The sequence below is a fragment of the Cololabis saira genome, chromosome 3 (assembly GCF_033807715.1).
Source record: "Cololabis saira isolate AMF1-May2022 chromosome 3, fColSai1.1, whole genome shotgun sequence".
In the NCBI taxonomy this organism is placed as follows: Eukaryota; Metazoa; Chordata; class Actinopteri; order Beloniformes; family Belonidae; genus Cololabis; species Cololabis saira.
In genome coordinates, this window is record NC_084589.1 from 45,385,544 (window position 1) to 45,408,215 (window position 22,672).

The following is a 22,672-nucleotide window of genomic DNA, read 5'->3' on the forward strand; positions in this document are numbered from 1 at the left end:
TAAGAAGTCAGAAATGGTTTGATCAATTATTTTAAAAAAGTGTTTTGGTAAGAAAAGTGGAAGACAATGGAACAGAAATAGAAATTTGGGCAAAATATTCATTTTAACTGCGTTAATTCTTCCAATTAATGAAAGAGGTAAGCTTTTCCATCTATGGAGGTCAGATTTAATTGTAGACATTAAAGGTGAGAGATTAGCAGAAAAAAGAGAGCTTAACGTTCTGGTTACGTTGATCCCAAGATACCTAAAGCCGGAAGGACTAATCTTAAAAGGGATATCTGACTGTACGAGCTGTGTTGCTGAGTCATTAATGGGATAGCATTCACTTTTAGATACGTTCACTTTATAGCCTGAGAAAGACCCGAATCTCTGGAAAGCAGATAAAATTGAAGGAATGGAGAGGACAGGATCCGAGACATATAACAGTAAGTCATCAGCGTAAAGTGACAGCTTATATTCTGTTCCCAATCGGGAGATCCCAGTAAAAGTGGGGGAGGACCTCAGAAAGATTGACAGGGGCTCTATAGCTAGTGCGAATAATAGGGGAGAGAGGGGACACCCCTGTCTGGTGCCACGGGCTAGAGTAAAAAAATTGGACTGAATGCCATTAGTGGAAACGCTTGCTTGTGGAGACGTGTAAAGGAGACGAATCAAAGAAATGAACCCATTCCCCAGCCCAAACTTCTTCAGTACAGTAAATAAATAGTCCCATTCAATCCTATCAAATGCCTTTTCAGCATCGACTGAGATTACGACTTCAGGTGTTGTGGTGATAGTTTTAGAGTGAATAATATTTAAAAGTGTCCGCACATTAAAGAATAACTGTCGCCCCTTAACAAATCCTGTCTGTTCATTTGAGACAATAGTTGGCACAATGTTCTCCAAGCGATAAGCCAAGGCTTTAGCAAGGATCTTAGCATCTACATGTATTAACAAAAGAGGTCTGTATGAGCCGCAGAGAGTTGGATCCTTATCTTTTTTTAAGAGGAGACTTATGGAGGCTTGCCTTAAAGTGGGAGGGAGAGTGCCATGTTCCAGTGATTCCTTATAAACAGCATGCAATAAAGGGGACAATTTATCCTGAAATTTCTTAAAAAATTCCACTGGAAATCCATCAGGGCCAGGAGCTTTGTTATTTTGCATACTTCTCACAGCAAGATTAATTTCTTCTACCGTTAATGGCGAGTCAAGATTTTTAGCAGCATCGGAGCCTATAACAGGAAAGTTGAGGCTATCTAAGAATGAATTCAATTCAGTGGAGCCAGATGGAGATTCAGACGTATATAAAGAGGAATAAAATGAGTGAAAGACAGAATTAATGGCGGTGGGATCCTGATGCAATGAGCCTGATGAATCTTTTATCTGAAGGATCATACGTGAGGCTGCCTGGCGACGTAGCTGATGAGCCATGAGCCGACTTGCCTTGTCTCCATGTTCATAATATACGGAGCGTGACCGTAAGAGAAGTCGCTCTGCGTCATTAGTGGTAAGGAGATCAAATTCAGTCTGTAAATCGACACGTTGCTTAAGAAAACTGGGAGAGGGGCAAGTAGCAAGTTGTTGGTCCAATTTTGTGATCTTAATAGAGAGTTCTTGTAATTTGGCTTTCCGGGACTTATTCAAGTGAGCAGAGAAGGAGATAATTTGTCCCCGCAAATATGCTTTTAATGATTCCCACAGCAGTGAAGATGAAATTGGTTCCATATCATTTTGATTTATAGAGATGTAATCATCAATTTTAGTTGTAATAAAATTGGTGAACTTATCATCTGAGAGAAGTAATGTATTGAACCTCCAAGATGTTGAGTAGCGTGGCTGTGAAGAGAACTGAATATCCAAAGAAAGAGGAGCGTGGTCGGAGATCACAATAGGATGATAATCAACAGACAGTACTTTGGGAATTAGTTTAGCATCAATAAAATAATAATCAATCCGAGAGAAAGATTGATGCATCTGAGAAAAGAAGGAATATTTTTTGGTACAAGGGTTATAAAATCTCCAAGGATCGGTGCAACCGTTCTTGGACACAAAATCTGAAAGAGACCTCGACATTGAAGAAGGAGTCAGATTTCGTGGGCTGGAGCGGTCTAGTTTGGGGTCAATTACGCAGTTCATATCCCCGCCAATTATAAGAAGACTGTCGTTCAATGAGGGGAGACATTCAAAAAGCTTGTTCATAAAGTGTGGGTTGTCAAAATTGGGGGCATATATATTAACTAATAATATGGGAATATGAAATAGCGTACCCGCCACAATTAAGTATCTGCCGTTTTTGTCTGAAATCACCTTAGATGCTGAAAACTGCATTGACTTACCAATTAATATAGCAACCCCCCTGGCCTTAGAGTTGAAATCAGAGTGAAACACCTCAGAAACCCAGGGACATTTAAGTCTGACCTGGTCTTTGGTGCGCATGTGGGTTTCCTGAAGGAACACTAAGTCAGCTTTAAGACGTCTCAGGTGAGCAAATATTCTCGATCTCTTAATTGGACTCCCCATGCCTTTAATATTCCAGCTCAAAAACCTCACAGAAGTACCAGTATTAGTGGCCAAATGTTAAATTCCTAAAGATAGAGATGTACCGAATGCGGATCCCCAAGGAAGGAAAGGAAAGAAAGGGATGGAGGGAGGAAAGAAAGAAAGAAAGAAAGAGGAAAGAAGAAGAGAAAAAAAAAAAAAAAAAAAGGGGAGAAAAAAAAAAAAAAAAAATAAATAAATAAAAAAAAAAAAAAAAAAAAAGGGGGGAAAATTGAAAACAACAACAAACTTAACCTACTGAACCCCCCACCCCCCACCCCCCAATTGCACTTACAACGACCCCATCCCCAAACGATGGAGAACCCAGTGCAAACTCCAGAAGGAGTCAGATCCCTGAAAAGAACACTTACGGCTTTAAGCATAACTAACAAGATAATAACTAACAAGCTTCGTGTTGAGCTCCTGCAAGCCCAGCAACATTAACAGAGAGGTACAACCAATCACGACCAAGTTAAACTGAAAACCACATACCGTGTATATATGGGAGAGAAAAAAAAAAAAAAAAAAAAAAAACCGACACTGATGAACTGAAAAAAGTTCAACTAGACTTTGAGCGACGTGATGAAAGCGCTGGCCTCCTCTGCCGACCTGAACTCCCTTTCTGCGCCGTTGTGAGTGATGCGGAGGCGGGCGGGGTACAGCAGACCGTAGCGGATCCCCGGGATCTCGCGGAGCCGGCGGCGGACGTCATTAAAGGCGGCTCGGGCACGGGCCGTCTTCTGGGTGTGGTCGGGAAAGACAGAAAAAGTCAACTCTCCACACGTAATCCGTTGCTGAGCCCTGGCTCGGCGCAATATATCCACACAGTCTGTATGATAGTGCAGACGGGCGATGATGGGACGAGGGCGCTCTCCGGGCTTCGGCTTCGGCTGGAGGGTGCGGTGCGCCCGGTCCAGGAGAGGCTCCTTCTCCAGGCTGAAAGCCTCCTTGAGCAGAGAGGGAATATCCGTAACAGCAGAAGAGGTGGAAAAATCTTCAGGAATTCCCACGATCCGTATGTTATTGCGCCGGGATCTCGCCTCCAGATCCTCGCATTTACCATCCAGCCTCATCAGTTCAGCTGACAGATGCTCCACTTTAGCCTGTAAGGTTGTGATGTCATCGGTGCAGGATGAAAGAGATGTTTCCATTTCAACCACGGTGTTCTTCAGAGCGCGCACATCAGACTGGATGTTTGTAATGCTTTTTGATAATTCCGACTTCACCGCTTGCAGCTCAGTCTTGATGCTCGACAAGTTTTCATTTAAAGCAGCCTGAAGCTCCGATTTAAAAACAGCCGCCATCTCAACGCGGAGTGATGCGAGCAGCTCGGCCTTAAAGTCGTGTGAAGGAGCGGCCCCGGCGGCCTCGGCCAGGCTGGACGGGGGGTCACCACGAGGCGGGGATGCTGCGTGCGGAGAGGGCCGCGGGGGTGGTGCGGATGGTTTGAGTTTTGGAGGCATTTTGGTCGGCAAAAATACGGGGCCAAAGTAGAATAATGAAGGTCGGGAAAAATAAACCGAAGGAAGATGAAAAAGCTGTACCAAAAATAGATATTTTTAAAGGTTGTTGCAGGAGCTCAAAAAAACACGTCCTAGTCCATTAGTCGCTACACCGGAAACTGGATATGTACTTAAGTAAATTTACTCAGTTACTGTCCACCACTGATAATAATTATTATTAAAAAAGATAAAATGTCAAACCTTTTAATGTATTATAATTGTTTTTGGGTTTATAGATCAAGAGCACACATATTTGGATATTATACAACTGATTCTGAGAAATCGTTTTTATATTGACATTGATGAACATTTACAATGTGAACATAAGACCTTGGTTCTAACTCCTGTCTAAACTTAATTGTGTTTTGCTGTGGTCGGTGCTCCCTTGCTGAAGGGGCGGTGTGGCCTGTAAGGGTGGTGGTGACAGAGTCTGCCTTTACTGGTCTCCGGGCTGTGGATGACGTGTTCCCGGTGGTGAAGGGAACATGGGAGGTTGGGATGGAGGGACCTGGTGTCCTCTCCTCCGGTAGGAGTCGGCCTCTCATGTGGATGGTGCAGCAGTGGAGACTAAACTGGGAGGGGCTGCACCACTACTGTCCATCTGACGTCTCGTGTCCATCACCATCAGCTGCAGCCTCCGGTTCTCTTGTATTTGCTGCAGCACATACATCATTGCAGGTGGGCCCTGATACGGCTGTGGCCTACCCACATACACAGGTGCTCCAATGTGACTGGGAGATGTCGGGTGAGGGGTGTCATCTCTGCAAATCCCTCCCTATACCTCCATTCAGTCTCCTCTATCACAGCGGGGGTTCCTGCAGGGTAACTGACAGCCTGTGGGAGGGTGTTCCCTTCATAATCTTCCATCAGCCTTGGTTGTGGCATTCATCGACGTGGACGTACATCTTCACTTGGGGGAACATAAGCCATTATCACTTTGTAATGACCTTATCCGGCTCCAAGGACCATATATTTTGGAGGCTTAATGATTAACAGTTGTACACTGGCATTCTCTGTATTTTAATCATGAAGCGCATGTCAAGACTTAAATGAAGAGGCAGGAAGCGGCCAATTTCCTTTACAGTGCTTTAATCCAGTTTAGAGAGAGCACTTACAGTTATGGTGTGTGTGTGTGTGTGTGTGTGTGTGTGTGTGTGTGTGTGTGTGTGTGTGTGTGTGTGTGTGTGTGTGTGTGTGTGTGTGTGTGTGTGTGTGTGTGTGTGTGTGTGTGTGTGTGTGTGTGTGTGGGGTTGGTTCTGGAATAAACCATAGAATAATAGAAATCAATAAACAGCAACAAACATATGTTTAACCATAGCACACAATCCAAATAATAATTTTATAAGCATGAACATTATATACATGAGATAATATCACATTTAACTGGCAACAAAGAAAACAATCAGTGACATTCAGATAACATATCTAATTACTTTTCAACGATTAGTGAAGTAAATAACACTGCTGGAAATACTCACCAGCAGAATTATAAAATATAACGCATATGGATGTTCTTAAATCAACCACTCTGTCAGGCAAACCTTCAGACCAGTGCTACATATTTGATTATTAGTACAAATGTGGGGATTTTGAATATCTGATTATATTTAAACCAGATATCTACAGATGTGGGACTTCATGATTTGCTACAAGTGTTATGCTGCTTAATTTCATATAAATGGGACTTGATTTGAAGATGTTCATGATTTGCTGCTAAAATGTTACATAAGCAATCATTTGAAAATTGGAACAAACTAAATGAATTAAGAATGAAAAATGTTTTGTGTTGAAATATGTTTCCTAGCATGATAAATCAATTTGATAATTATTGTGAGGAAATGTTGAGGCAGCGCTTTTAATGAGTGAATATCAAATATTGTCATCAAAGGGGAACTTTATTCAAAAAGTAGCCCTTCTTAGTACAGTGTAAAATCAACAAGGCCGACCCCCGGGAAACTGAACATGAAGAAGCAGTTCTGGACGATTGATGGATCATCTTATTCATCTTGGTGAGAGCTGACACATAAACAAACCCTTTACCATGAAAGAAACCTGACAGTCCAGTAGTGACGTCCTGGTTGGAACAGGAAGTGTGCGAGAATAAAGACCAGGATGAACCCTGGCTGCACAGCAACCTTGTGCTCAGATCTGTCAGCAGGTTGTAACTTCATCTCGGCTGATTGCAGCTCAGTGATTCCTCTCTGACATCACAGTTGGTCACATGTGCAGCAAACTAACTGCAGCTGACATGAAGTGAATGATCTCAGCTGAACTGAGCTGCAGAGAAACAACATGCTGCTGTTCACCGTGAAGCTCTGACTGGAAACAGACAGAAGAACAACATGTGGATCCTGGAATAACGGCAGCTTCCACCTTTAAAGGACCGGAAGAGGAAGAAGTTTCCAAGGAATCATTCAGAACAGTTTCACCAACATGTGATTCAGGTGTTGATGGAAACAGACAGACAGACATGTACAGACTCAACTATCAGTCCAACAGAGATGGTTTCTCTGACAGGAGGAGACTCTTTAGACTGAACTCAACACAGAGACACTGAAGAACCAAACCACAACCCAAACCCAGGATAGAGAGGTTCAGTGAATGTGGTGTTGAAGGTGTGGAGGTGGATCAGTCTGTCAGAGGAGACGCTGTAGAAGGACAGAGTTCCAGCAGGAACGTCCACATACACTGCTACTCTGTCAGAGACTGAGGAAGAGGAAGAGGAGGAGGAATATGTTACTCTGCTATTGTGATGGACACGGTACCCACTATGATCAGAACATTCCAGACTCCAGGAATGATTGTTCCTTCCAAACCTACAGTCATCAGACTTTCCTTTCCTGCTGATTCTTCTGTAACTCACTGATACAGAAACATCTCCTCTCCACTGGACCTCCCAGTAACAGCGACCCGTCAGAACTTCTCTACACAGCAGCTGACACCAGATATCAAACCTGTCTGGATGATCAGGATATGACTGATCCTCCTTCACAAACATCATCTTCCTGTTGTTGTCAGACAGTTTGATGAGTTTGTGGACGGTGTTTGTGTCGATGGTGAGTTGACAGGAATCTGATGGAGAGAACAAAAAACCCAGCTGCAGTTATTATTGATCTGTCATTGATCATTGATGGACTCACGAATGAGTGATGTGACAGTGTGAAGATGGATGAATGTGTGAATGAAATAAAAACACACTTACACTTCCTCAGACCTGGTGTCATCCATTGTTGTCCAGCAGGCTCCACCCTGAAAGGAGGAGGGGGGTCAAACCAGCACAGTCTCTTTCAGCAAACATGGACATTACATGGCTCTCACACACTGATGAAGGAACAGTCCAACACTTGGACAGATGCACTTGAATGCAGCATCTCTGAAGTCTGTCCTGTGGTCGTCATGTTCCAGCACAGTTTGAACACATTCCCTTCATCTGATTTCATCTCTGCTGAATCAGCAGCAGGAGGAGACCGTGTCATGGATGAGTGAAGGTGCAGCTGTTATTGTGCTGTGATGGGACTGAAAACCACACTGCTGTGGTTCTGCAATGTTTACTGGGTCAAGAACAGCTCAGAGTTGTGAACTGCATCTATCAGCTCTGTTGCAGCACCAGGGGTCCGTTTCACAAAGCAGGTTCAACAAACTCTGAGTCTAATCCTGAACTCTTAGTTGATCAACTCTGAGATCGGAAACTCTGAGTTTTCGGTTCCAGAACAGCGGATTTGAGGTAATTTACTCAACTCTAAGTAGTTTCACCTGGAGTTAAGCTCGTGCGTGAGGGAAATCAAAAGCCATCATCAGTAGAGCGCTGATACAAGGATTCACCATGGCAACCGGCGACACAAAAGAGCGACATACATTTTCTTTTTTTTCTTTTTAACTTTATTTATCTTTTCAATTTACAAAATCCCTTTGAGGAAACGTTAGTTTGCATCTCAAGATCCACATACTTCACGCCACTGGAGTTAGAAGTGTTAATACGTGCGTATGGTGAGTATGAGAGCATATTTTGGAGAAAAAAAATGAAATTTTATTGTCATTTAGATCAGGGCCGTCAATTGGGTACGGCAGCTGCCACACCTCGGCTCAGGGGAAAATGTAAATGTTTTATTTTTTAAAATACATTTATGGAATTACTCTGTCTATTTGTATTGATTTTTTCCATTACTTAATACATATAAAATAACTACAAATGCATATCAAAACAACATGATGGATTTCACTAGGTATTATCTTTCCCAACACTTGTACCCCCCTCATATCTTGAAATGTCCCAGCATCCCTGACGACAGTGGTCGCGACGCTATCAATCTCGCTTTAATGCTGCGTTCCATTTACCTCGGATATCGGAACTGGGAACTGGGAATGGCAGCCATCTTTTAATGGTAACTCGGGGGTGGTGAAGCTTCTCCCACTTTCCCAGTAGGAAATCCCACTTCGAGGGGCGTTCCAGTTGAAAAATCCGACTGGGAACTGGGAAATTCCCACTTCCGAGGACAAATGGAACGCAGCGCTCTGCAGTGTTACTAACTTACAAAAATGAAAAGGAAGCAGAAAACCACGCAATAAAAAAAGAAAGAAGACAAGTGATGGTCCAGAAGATATTAACGAGGCTGTTAGCCACTGATGGATTAATTATGCAAGTTCATCTCAAAGTAAGATATATAAATATATATATAAATCCTCTTATACATCTGTTTAAGGGAAATATTTGACTTTTTTTTACTCTCGCTCTCCTTTTTGCATTTGGACTTTAACTGTTTGAAGTTAAAATCTGATGTCCCTGTGATATTGTTGCACTGACATAGTGAATAAAGTGAACGAGTTAAATTGCGTTTGTTAGATAAGCCTTTTCTGCTCTCTAACTCTGCCGCTTGCTGTCTGTGGTGCAGAAAACGGATGTGTATTGCGTAAAGACCCATTGGCTGAATTGACGGCACTGAGGGAGGAGACAGAGAGAAACTCCAGGTTCGCTGAAATAAACCTGGTCCCGACCAGGTTAGATTCAGAGAGTCTGTTACTACGGTAACTGACCGAGAGCTTAAGTTACCTCTCTTTGGCCCGGTTTCACAGACAAGGCTTATATCAAGCCAGGAGTAGGCCTAAGTCAGACTAGTAAAGCTAGGTCATTTAAGTGGCTTGCATGAGCGTGGCTTATATTTGTCTTAGTTAGTCCCAGACTGTGGAGTCCTGGAGTAAGCTTAAATGAGAACGCCTCATTAGCCTAAGTGGGAGCACAGTCTGTTAGCCTAATGGTGTTCATAAAAACCTGGAACGGAATTGAGGACAGTTTTGCTGGAGGGAATTTTGACACCAAACATGGTTGAAGCTAAAAGAACACACTCAAAGAACTCTACTATGTATGAAAAAAAACTCTACTTAAACAAATTTTGGGAAATCATGCTGTTATTGAAAGTAAAGGGCATAGTGCTGCTGTTGAACATAAGACGAACAATGCCTGGGCTGCCATTTGCAGTGAATTCAATGCAAATGAAAATGTATGACTGTGCACCCTCCACATCTGGCATGGCATCCCAGAGAAAAGATGCTGCCAAAACCTTCCAGCAGAGACCAAAAAGGATGTCAATGCATGAAAAGTTAACCTTAGAAGTTCATGAGCAGAAAATGAAATATCTGAAAGAAGAGCATGACATGAAAATGAGAATTCTACAGGTCGAATTGGATATGAAATTAGAAGAGAGAGTTGTTCAAAGAAAGATGCATGAGATAGCTATGTCATGTAATGAAATACACTTGACAAGAGTTTGAGTATTGTAGTCACCACAACCTAAATTTTAGGACAGCCTTGGTTGAGTTTCTCATTTAATTTTTCAGCACACTATTGCACTGCAATATTGCACTGCAATGTGAAAGCAGCTCTGAGTGCAAGTCCTTGTTGGACTGGCATGAGCACATCTGAATCATTCTGGTCTTCCATTGGAGGGTCAGGACAATTATACTGCTTTAGGTAGTTGTGCAGAACAGTTGTAGCAATGATCACCTTGCAGCATCTTCTTGGCTCAAAACGAAGTGTATTGCATAAACACTGGAATTGATTTTTCCACACTCCAAACATACGCTTGATCATCCCTCTAGTGCGAATATGAGCTCTGTTATATCTTTGCTGCTCAGTTGTTGTGGGATGTGGCCAAGGCGTGAATAAATAGGAACTCTGAGCATATCCACTGTCACCAAGTAGTATTCCACTATGTTGCCCTCTCTCAAACTGAGCACACAATGAAGAGTTGTGAAAAATCCTTGAGTCATGTGTTGCTCCCTTCAAACGGGCAACAATGTTTGAAAACTCTAAATTGGGAGTGCATACAGCCTGAACATTGATGGAAAACCAGTTCTTACGGTTCCTGTACTCCTCAGCATCATGAGTTGATGGACACTTGATTTCAACATGACATCCATCAATACAGCCAATCACTCCTGGGAAGTTCCATAGTCCATATTCCATATTCGTAGAATCGCGATTTATAGTTGGCTTGCTCAGCAGCATCAGGGAACTTAATGTACAGATTTCTCAGTTCACAAATGGCACTGCAGACATTGTGAACTATTCTACACACTGTTGCTTTGCTGACACCACACAAATCACCAGTTTCACGATGAAAGGTTCCAGATCCCAAGAATCTCAAAGTGATCAGAACTTGGAGAGAACTGGTTACAGGCCTTCCTCTTTGAGACATGGAGGAAAGTCTAGGCTCAAGCAAAGTAATTATCTCCAGTACATCTTCTTTGTACATACGAAAGCGGTCTCGGAAAGTTATTTCATCAAACTGATTCAATGGATTACTCCTATCCACAAGTATTTGTTTGGCTGGCCTCTGTAGCGAATATTGGTCTTTATTTAGATATTCCAAATACTCCATGCTCCCAAACCATCTGTGCTCCCTTTCACAAACAGGACTAAGCTGAAGTTAAACCTGCCTCTTTGCAGGATTAATATAAACTTAAATTTAGTCCTAGAGTAGCTGTAATCCACCCTCTTGCAATTGGCTTTGTTTAATCCAGAACAGACTAAATCTATGACTATTTTAAGATATGTCTGTGCAAGTGACTTAAAGTTAAGCCAGCTCAAACAGCATTTTAGTCTGAGACTAGGCTTAAGCCTTGTCTGTGAAACCGGGCCTTTGTGAAACAGGCTAGAGTTACCTCTCTTTCTCTGGTTTGAGTTACCTCCCTTTGTGAAACGGAAAACCCAGAGTTTCCCTCATTTCAGGGTTAACAGACTCAGAGTTTTCACTAAACCTGCTTTGTGAAACGGACCCCTGATGTTTAAGTTTATGTCTCGACTTAATGAGGCACAAAACAGTATTATAATGAAGCTCACAAGCCCCAGGTGCAGTTCGGTCAGATATCAATCATATCTATGGGAACATTGGCATCGTTGCCTTTTAAGAATCTCATGAATAAGAGTATGTTTTTATGTGATTATGTAGTTGTTTATTTTTTTTGTTGTATGTCTTGATATTGGGTCTAGAGCCCGTAATAAAGTTTATATATAATTGATTAATCTCAGTTTGAACACGCTGAAATAGAAGGTTTTTATTTCAGCCGGAAATTTGTTTTGTAATCAGATGTCTGCAGATGAGTGAATCTATGACTTATTGGCTTGAGATCACAGCCTGAAGGGTTATCTAGTGCAATTTCAAATTTGATAACAATACCACAAAAAATGAGTATTTTACACATGTTTTTGTAAGAATATGTCTTACAAAGAATTTTATTGTAATTAGACATTAGATTATGTTCCATGGCATAACCCTTCAACATACAGTCATAATTTTGGCCTCTAATGAAAGCTGAAAATTAGAGGTATCCTATCATATATCCAGATTCACTATAAATATTGCTGAAATATATATAAATACATGTAAAGTGTCAAAACACGGACGCACGTCTGATCCGAGCGGTGATTTCTTATTCTGATGGAAATTCCCAGATGTAGGATTAATCTTGGTCATACAAGTCATATATCATTGTTTTCAGCATTTCTTTGTCTAAACAATGGCACCATCGTGTGGACGATTGCTGTTTATTTCATGACAAAAGCCGGACGTGCGCGTCATTTCCATACAGGCGCTCATTCGCTATGATGTTGGTGGAGGGGACAGGGAAGCGCCTGTGTGGTCGGATTACATGTCAATCAAGGTAGAGGTGTAAGCTCCATTTTACCATCGCGGTCTCCCGTCTGAAAACGTGCAGAACAGAGTTATAGAGGTGTAAACATAATATCATGTGCTTCTCCGACGACGGTCACAATGAAGAGCGGCTGTTTGTGGATATTTACTGATATAATAATGTATTTTGGACTAAATACTTTACTGGTTTGGATCTACTGGACCTTTGTAACTGTAACCAGACCATTTTTGTGGGAATATTTTTGCCTGGAGGTATTCTATAAGGCTCCAGCGGTAAGTTGCGTCATCTGCGCAAATCTTTCTTTGTTTGTTTGTGGTGTCGATATGTACCAGCTGCTATGATTATATCCTGAAATGGTTTTTATTGCCGGAATCACAAGAATGTTAGCTTTCTAAGCAAGATTTTTAAGATTTGTAAATTACCTAGTTTTGTAAATTTTGGACTGAGTGTGCACCGAATATGGACTGGACGGTCAGCAATTTGGCCTTTTCTTGCTCCCTTTTTTCTTTTTCTTTGCGTTTTATCGCTCCACTTTTGTGTTTATAAATCCCACTCATATTGAGACTGTAGGATTACTGAGCTCTGTTGACAAGTGATCGATGATGACGTATGACGTTGATAGACGTCTGTTGATGACGAACAATTTTACCCAAAATACATTTGGAGATTCACTTGCAATGTTTGTTTTAATGTTGTTGGGTGATTTTAATATAAATCTGATGCAACCCCAATCCGGTACTTTTGTTGACCATTTGAATACCTCTGCTTTTTATCCTCTCATTACCAAACTTACAAGAATTACAGCTACAAATAGAACTCTTATTGATAACATACTAACAAATTCAGTTGAGGGCCCGGGGATATCCGGTGTTCTCCTTGCTGATCTTTCTGACCACCTCCCCCTAATCCACTTAACACACACTGTTGCTCCTTTCAAAAAAGGCAAGCCAGCAACCTCCCATAGAAACTTCTGTCAGGCTAAGATAGCTAAGTTCATCCTGTCCCTCTATGAAAATTCATGGCATTCGGTGGAGATGGAAGACGATGCCCAGAAAGCATATGATATATTTTTTACATTATTTTCTAAATTATTTGATATTGCTTTCCCCTACCAGAATACAAAAAGGTGCCCCCAAAAATCTAAATCTTGGCTCACCAAGGGTCTAAAGAAATCAATAAGAAAAAAGCATAAACTTTATAAAACATACCTAACCAGCCCATCTCCACTGAATTTTAAGTCTTATTCCTCTTATAGGAACAAACTTCATCATCTCCTCCGAATTGCTAAGAGACAACATTATGAAACTAAATTTACTGAGGCTGGTAATAATATGAAGTCAACTTGGTCAATTATCAATGAGATCATGAAAAAGACTCCTCCCAATAAAATATCATGTGATGAATTTCAAGTGGGACTGGAAAGTAAGTTAGTAACTGACCCTGTGGAAATTGCTGATGGATTTAATGATTTTTTTGTTAACATTGGACCCTCACTTGCTGCCAGTATACCTCATAGTTCTATAACACTTCCTGAAATACAGGCTCCTCCTAAACCTTTCAGGTTCAAGATGATTGGGCAAGCTGAGCTTGAGGACATTGTGACCAAACTCAAACCTAAAGGAGCTGGTCATGATGGACTGAAGCCTAGTCTTCTCAAGAAATGCTTGCCTGCCATTACAAAACCTCTTCTTCACATATTGAATTGCTCACTTGCTACAGGTCGTTGTCTTGACCAGTTCAAATGGGCCAGAGTCATCCCAGTACACAAATCTGATGAAAAGTGTAAGTACTCAAATTATAGACCAATATCCATTTTGCCTTGTTTGGCCAAAGTACTTGAAAGAATTGTGTACAATAGACTAACAGAGTATTTAAATGAATCCAATCTCCTCTATTCTCATCAATATGGATTTAGAGAAAAACACTCCACCGCGATGGCTCTGGTTCAACTAATTGATAGATTTTCAACGGCATTGGATAATAATGAATTTACTATTGGGGTTTTTATAGACCTGTCCAAAGCCTTCGATACCGTTGATCATAGTCTTCTGGTTAAAAAATTGCAGATGTATGGTATTGGGGAAATAGAGCTTCAATGGTTCTGTGACTATCTGAACAACCGTAAACAGTTTGTTTCTTGGAATGGTTTTGATTCTAGCTATAGGAAGTTAACATGTGGTTTGCCGCAAGGATCCATTCTTGGTCCTTTGCTTTTTATTATTTATGTAAATGATTTATATCTGGTTTCAAAAAGCATGTTTTTTGTCAATTTTGCTGATGATACGAATATGTTTATGTCGAATCGAAGTTATGAAGACCTAATTACTCAAACAAATGTTGAACTTACAAAAGTTAATCTTTGGTTCCAAAAAAATAAATTATCTCTAAATATTAAAAAAACTTCATACATGTTAGTCGTACCAAAAAATAAGAAAAAGATTCCTTATGATAAAGATGTCTACATATTCAATCATTCTCTTATTAGAGTGCAATATGCCAAGTTTTTGGGTATTTATATTGATGAAAAATTAAATTGGAAAAAACATGTATCATTCATCTGTAACAAAGTTGCTAAGAACATTGGTGTCATCAGCAGGATAAGACATGTTTTACCCAGAAAAATCCTTATATCACTTTATTATACTTTAATATATCCTTTTCTCACTTATTGCAATCTTGTATGGGCAAGCACTTACAAAACAAACCTCAAACACCTTGTTACTTTACAGAAACGATTTGTTAGAATGGTTACATACTCTGAGCCACATGCAAGTTCAGGTCCACTGTTTCAAGAACTTAATTTCATGAATGTCTATGATATCAATGTGTATCAGATTTGTTTATTTGTGTTTCAGCATAGAATGAATATTTTACCTTGTAGTTTCTCTCACACATTTATGTTCAACAACCAAGTCCATAGCTACCAGACACGAAGCTCTTCCAACCTCCACACTGCCTTCTTTAGAACTGCTCTTGGGCAATTTTCAATTCGTTATCAAGGTCCACGTCTCTGGAATCAACTACCTGACTATCTGAAAAAAATTATTAACTTAACATCATTTAAAAAGGCTCTCAAAAAGTACCTCATCAGTCAAACCATGTATCATCAAACATAAGATAATTATTGTTGTGTTTTTTTTCTCTCTCTCTCTCTCTCTCTCTCTCTCTCTCTCTCTCTCTCTCTCTCTCTCTCTCTCGCCCCTCTCTCTCTCTCTCTCTCCTTATGAGCTTATTCATTATTTTTGTTTTGTATTATTCATTTATGTACGTATTCCTATTTTTTTTCTTTCCTTATATATTTTACTGTTTAATCTCTACACTTTTCTACTTATTTCTCATTACTGTTCAATTATTTTCCTATGTTGTTTTTAAACTGTAACAAATTTGATATTTGAATATGTTGGGTGAGGTTTTCATATAAGCCCTCTTGGGTTTCATACCTCCCCTTTGCACATCCCAGTAATGTTGATTGTTCATGTTGTTTATTTATATGATACTGTTTGTGCTAAATAAATAAAAAAAAAAAAAATTTTAACTGTGAGTTTGAAAATCTCAGCACAACATATTATACAATCTTTATACCTAATATGAACCAAGCGGTGCCACAAAAGAAAAAAAATGCAGATGAAAGGGTCACATCTCTTTTGTAATGTGTACCTTACTCTACGAGGACTAGCATCCACATGTCGGGTGCAGGTATCTGTGCAATTAATAAAATGGTCACAGCAAAATCCAGACAGCAACAATGATGTCCACAACAACACAATGAAGAGTCCAGCACACTGATGTCCTTCTGTCTTCATACCTGAGAGTGTCCAGTCTCCAGCAGGGATCCTCCAGTCCAGCAGACAAAAGCTTCCCTGCTGACTCTCCTGGATGATTGTAGCTCAGGTCCAGCTCTCTCAGGTGGGAGGGGTTGGAGCTCAGAGCTGAGACCAGAGAAGCACAGCCTTCCTCTGAGATCAGACAGCCTGACAGCCTGCAGACACACAACACACATGCAGAGACTCTGAGAGAACTGCTCTGAGACTAAAGCTGACTCTGTCCTCATGTTCACCTGATGATGGCGCTGAAGGAAAAGTCAGAGGATCAGCAGAAACACATCAACAATCTTTCAATATCAACCATAGTTCTAACGGTCAACATTTGATCACTTGGTGGATTCTGACCTGAGAGACTCCAGGTGACAGTGTGGACTCTCCAGTCCAGGACACAGCTCCTTCAGTCCTGAATCCTGCAGGTGGTTGTTACTCAGGTCCAGTTCTGTCAGACTAGAGGACTGAGAGCTGAGAACTGAGGACAGATCTGCACAGATGTCCTCTGAGAGGTTACAGTCACTTAACCTGCAGAGGAGATTAAAGAGAGATCATGAGGTTATTTAGGAAAGTTTGTGTATAACATTTCATGTACAAGACAACTCCAAGTGATTACAATAAAAACATTTCAGCTGAATGCTGACTCATCATGTTTGGTTTTAACTCTGGGTAAAGAAAGTAGGCGACGACCTAGGGTTCTGGTTGGTTCATCATGGACCAGGAGATCAGAGATGTATTTTGATCCAAAATCAGGTGAAGAGAAAGTGTACTGTTTTAGGATCAAAACATTTATTAAGAAAAAACCCTGTGCTATGCTTAACTATGGGTGATGTAGTGATAGAGCAAGTAAGAGAAGTGAAGGTATTAGGGATGTTGTAGAGAGTCAAATGTTCTGGAATAGACAAGTTCTCACAAAAAGTGGATAAACCGACGCACTGTTTTAATCATACTCTCGATCTCGTTCTCACCTACGGTGTTGAAACTGATGGTCTGTTGGTGTCACCTGTAAACTCCCTTTTATCCGACCATTACTTAATAACGTTTGAATTTAATTTTGTTGATGTTGAAGTGCAAAATAGGAGGTATTATTTTAGCAGATGTTTGTCTGATGAAGTTATTGTTAAATTTAGGGAGGCCATTGCTTATCTTACGACAGTGCGAAATAGTGATGTAGTCGAGGCCAGTGACCTGGGTTCTACCTCTGCAGATGTTGATTTCCTTGCTAGTAACACTGCTGATTTGTTGCATTCAGCTTTAGATGAAGTTGCTCCTTTGAAAAGGAGGGTTTCTAGCCACAGGAGCTTAACTCCCTGGTATAATTCAGATATCCGCATGTTGAAACAAAACGTGCGTAAAATGGAAAGGAAGTGGTACTCTTGTAGGTCTGTAGACTCTCATCGTGAATGGAAAGATATTCTAATAGTATATAAAAAAGCCATTCGCAAAGCCAGAACAGCTTATTATTCAACGTTGATAGAGGATAACAAAAGTAACCCACGTTTTCTGTTCAGCACTGTAGCCAGGCTGACAAAGAGTCACAACTCTGTTGAGCCGTGCATTCCTGCAGCTCTCAGTAGTGAGGACTTTATGGGCTTCTTCAACAGTAAAATCGCGAGAATTAGAGAAGAAATCAACCAGCCGGTTGTAGGTGTTTCTTCAGCTTTAGCGACTTCCCTAGGCTCTGACTTGTCTCTAGACTGTTTTGATCCTATAGACCTCCCTGAGCTGACTTCACTCGTTAATAGAACTAAGTCAACCACATGTATGTTAGACCCCATCCCGACTCGACTATTCAAACATATTTTTTCTCTTATTGGTACGACAATACTGGACCAAATTAACTTATCCCTAAGTTTAGGATATGTACCACAGGTTTTCAAAGTGGCAGTAATTAAACCTTTACTTAAAAAACCTTCTCTTGACCCAGACACCTTAGCTAATTATAGACCAATTTCCAACCTTCCATTTGTGTCTAAAATTCTGGAAAAGGCAGTTTCAAGCCAGTTATGTGACTATTTGTATAGAAATGATCTGTTTGAAGTCTTTCAGTCAGGGTTCAGAATGCATCATAGCACAGAGACAGCACTTGTTCGAGTCACGAATGACCTCCTTATGGCCTCAGATAAGGGATTAGTGTCCATACTGGTTCTACTGGACCTCAGTGCTGCTTTTGACACTATAGATCATGGCATTTTACTGCACAGGTTAGAGCATGTTGTTGGGATTAAAGGGACAGCTCTATGTTGGTTTAAATCATACCTATCTGACAGGTTCCAGTTTGTTCATGTACATGAGGTTTCTTCAGAACAGTCAAGGGTCTGTTATGGTGTTCCGCAGGGTTCAGTGCTAGGGCCAATCTTGTTCAGTTTATACATGCAGCCGTTGGGAAGTATAATCCAGAATCACGGCATACAATTTCATTGTTATGCTGATGATACGCAGCTCTATTTGTCTATGAAGCCGGATGAAACAGAACCGTTAGTTAAACTTCAGGCATGTCTTAGGGACATCAAGGACTGGATGTCCAGAAATTTCCTGCTTCTAAATTCAGATAAAACAGAGGTTATCATTCTTGGTCCAGAGCATCTTAGGAAGGGATTAGATGGTGTTGCGATGGCTTCCAGTGCAACTGTGAGAAATCTTGGTGTTATTTTCGATCAGGATTTGTCGTTTAAACCATATGTCAATCAGGTTTGTAAAATAGCCTTTTTCCATCTCCGTAATATTGCAAAGATTAGGAAAATCCTCTCACAGAGTGATGCAGAAAAACTAGTTCATGCGTTTGTATCTTCTAGACTAGATTACTGTAATGTGTTGTTAGCAGGATGTCCAAGTAATTTGCTGAATAGGCTCCAGCTGATCCAAAATGCAGCAGCACGAGTACTGACAGGAATTAGCAGGAGAGACCACGTCTCTCCAGTGTTAGCGTCGCTCCATTGGTTACCCGTAAAATTCAGAATCCAATTTAAAATTTTATTACTTGCGTATAAAGCCCAAAACGGCTTAGCTCCGCATTATTTGCAAGACCTGATAGTGCCTTATGTTCCTGTCAGAGCTCTCCGTTCTCAGAGTGCAGGTTTACTCGTAGTTCCTAGAGTATCTAAATGTAGATTTGGAGGGCGGGCGTTCTGTTATCAGGCGCCACTACTATGGAACCAACTTCCAATCTGGGTTAAGGGGGCTGACACCACCTCCACCTTTAAAACTAAACTTAAAACATTTCTGTTTAGTAAAGCCTATAGTTAGTGTTTAGTAAACCTCTAGCTGGTGTTGGTAAATCTCTAGGTAGTGTAAACTTTAGTGTGTCAGAGTCGCTCCTGTGGTTTCTTGTGCTGGCCCCCCCTTCTCCTCCCTTTTCTCTCTTTTGTCCATGTTGCAGCATCCTTTGCCGGACACCGGAACCTGCAGTGTGGGAGTGAGGGGGGCAGGGTAACGGCCCCTTTTGGGCGGGGGAGAATGTTCGTCCCTCAAGACTCCTCTCCCTGGCCCTGCCCCTTCTCAACCTTTCCCCGACCCTGCACCCCAACCTGGGACTTGATGATTGGGCCGGAGCTTCGGGAGCTGCGTGCTGGCCTGCGGTCCCCACCCCTGGTCATCCCGTTGCTGGCCCCCCCTTCTCCTCCCTTTTCTCTCTTTTGTCCTGCAGGTGGCCGTGGGTGGCTTGTAGCTTGCATTACGGAGCACAAGTCTTTTCCTGACCCTGCACCCCAACCTGAGACTTGCTGATTGGGCCGGAGCTTCGGGAGCTGTGTGCTGGCCTGCGGTCCCCACCCCCGGTCATCCCGTTGCTGCTTCCACCTGCCTGCTGTGCTGTTGCCGTCCCTGACCCACCAGTCTGGCCCTCGGCAGGAGGGTCCCCCCTGATGAGCCTGGTCCTGCTCAAGGTTTCTTCCCTCCTAAAGGGGAGTTTTTCCTTGCCACTGTTTGGCTTAAGGTTTTTCTCCCACTAGGGGAGTTTTTACCTGCCATTGTTTATGTAATAACTGCTCGGGGGTCATGTTCTGGGTATGGGTCTCTGTAAAGCGTCTAGAGACAACTCTGTTGTATTAGACGCTATATAAATAAAATTGAATTGAATTGAATTGAAGTTGACCAAATAGTGCAGAGAATGGGTAGAGGTATAGCTGTGATTAAACACTGCAGTTTTTGCCTAATGATTTGATTAAACGGATGATAGACGCTTCGGTGTTGTCAAATATAGATTATTGCTCCGTGATTTGGTCCAGTACAACCAAACGTAACCTCGCCAGGCTGCAGGTAGCTCAGAACAAAGCAGCTGGCTGAGTTATCCGGCGCCTTTATCAGACCAGTGGAAGTATAATGAAACCTCATCCTTCCTGTTTGTCTGGTGTTAGCTTTCTGTTACCATCTCCGATGTTAACGGGTCGGTTTTGACCCGTGTTTTAAATCATCTCTAAAATACACTAAAAGCAATTATCCATCATCCAATTTGTTTCTCATCTCTTCGTTACATTGTTAGGCTTCCTTATCCATGAAAATATTGGTTTTAATATTTTTGGTATGGGCCTTTTTTGTCAGTATAGCCCTGGATTTCAATTTTAAAAACTGGTAAAATGAGCCTCAAGAGAATTATATGAATAAATAAAAGGTTGTTGTGTTACCTGGCTATTACTGAGGGGTATTAGAACACATCTCTTAAATACATTTGTTTCATTTATTTTTTCATTTTAATATTATTAACTATATTAACATCTATGGTATAGTCCAGAACTTGGCTTACTGTAAATCTTATTTTCATTTTTGATTGCTACAAACTGGAGATGTGCACTCTGTAAGTGAAATGAGTGAATTGACCCTACATGTCTCGACATGCCCGACTTTATTTGTTTTGTTTATGTGCAGGTAAACTGGAAAACAAAAATCCAAAATGAGAATCCACTGAAGCTCACATGACTGGGAGAGGAACTGGCTGTCTGACAGTGCACTTATGATTTCAGTTTTGGCTCTAATTATTGCTTTATAAGCTTATTTTATTACCGGGTCGAAACCGAACCCAACACCACAAAGGTAACAAGTTCAACCAGAGCATTTTATAATTTAGTGAAAAGAAATGTTTGGATGTTGTTGAAATAGAGGTTCCTGACAAAGTCAAAACACCTTGATGCAATAAACACATTTTTGTGGTAGTTTTATGAATTTAAAACCTAAGAACGGGTCGGTGGCGACCCTAACAAAAGATGAAGTGGAGAATGCAGTGTGCAATATTCATTTATGACTTTAATTAATGAAGTAGTTATGACTAAAACACCAGAACCCTACAGAACATTATCATTTTTCACACACAGTCATTTGTCAAGGCGGACATCAGCAGGTCATTTTCTGTTGCCTCCATGTAGAAGTAACTTAAAACAGAAGACAATGAATCACAGAGCAATGGTGGTGTTGAGTGAATTACTAGACCTCTGGACTTAATACCTCTTAGATAATATGATAAGCTTCAAGAGGAAGCTCAAGTTATTTTTGTTTACACTGTTTCCTTTTCCTCTATTTCTTTTGTGTTTGTGTGTGTAGTTCTGCTGAAGGGGGTGGGGGGTGTTAAAATGTGAACAGCACATTATTATTTGTTCTATCTCACACTGTCCAGAAAGTGATTGTGTTGTTCAAAAATAGGAAATATTTTTTTATTTGTTTTTATAATTGAGCAATTGATTTGATTTTTATTAATATTGTGTTTGAGAGTGTGATGAGAAAATGTAAATCCTGACTTTAAAAAGAGGGATCGTAGAGTCATAATGCCATTGTGTTAATCATAATGGGTTTTTTGTACTTTAAGCAGGTGTCCTAGTGTCTGTTGTCTCTGAGTTGTGAGCATATATTTTTATGTATTTTAAAGGTGTAGTCTGTAATCGTATTCAAAAACATTTATTGTTATACTGGGTGAAATGGTCCTTCCATCCTGAGAGTAGCCAGTGATGTGTTCAGAAAAAGGAAAGAAAAAAATACGACCACCGAAGGTGGTCTTGTCTTTCCGTTGCTCACTGCTAGTTTCATCCCTCCATGTTTCTGGTCAGGTTTGTAAAGTTCATATTCTGGGGCCTCATTTAAAATGGAGTGCGTAGAATTCATACTAAAAGTGCACGTACACCCAAAAGCCGAAAATGGCGGGCGCAAAAAAAAATCCGGATCTATAAAACCGCGTGCACGCAGACTTCCACGTAAGGTTCTCTTTATAAATCACAGTCCAGCTGGAAGGTTGCACACGTGAATTTGCCACATATCCCGCCCTCTACACGCCCACTTCATACCAAAAATGGTATGTTTTTGCATATGAATGAGCCTGCTGAGCATGCGCAGTGGCTTCCTGCAGCCTGTTTGTGCGTCAGGATGAATGAACGTGTCGAGCCACCGTGCCACTGAATTTCACTGAGATCTGAGATCGAGATGTTGTGGATGAGGTGGAGGACAGGAAAACGACATTATTTTGTGGTCACAGTAAAAGTAGAAAAATAAATAATATAAAATACAGCGAGTGAGTGGCAGCACGCCGTTGCTACGCGGAACACCGTGAGTGCCCCGGCGCAACAGGAGGGGGCATGTCCCCCCGTCTTTTCAAAATCATGTTTTTGTCCCGCCCACTTTTTATAGTTTAAAAACTAATGGTAGGATCAGTCATTAATTGCAAATCACACCCTGTGCGAAGGGCCCGGCAGCCCCGCTTCACCCCCCGCT

At 41.2% G+C, this 22,672-nt stretch overlaps 1 pseudogene; it reads right to left on the reverse strand.

Moving 5' to 3' along the window:
- Positions 1 to 5,091: 5,091 nt before the first annotated feature.
- Positions 5,092 to 22,672, reverse strand: part of LOC133440397 (NACHT, LRR and PYD domains-containing protein 12-like) — a 49,478-nt pseudogene continuing 31,897 nt past the window's right edge.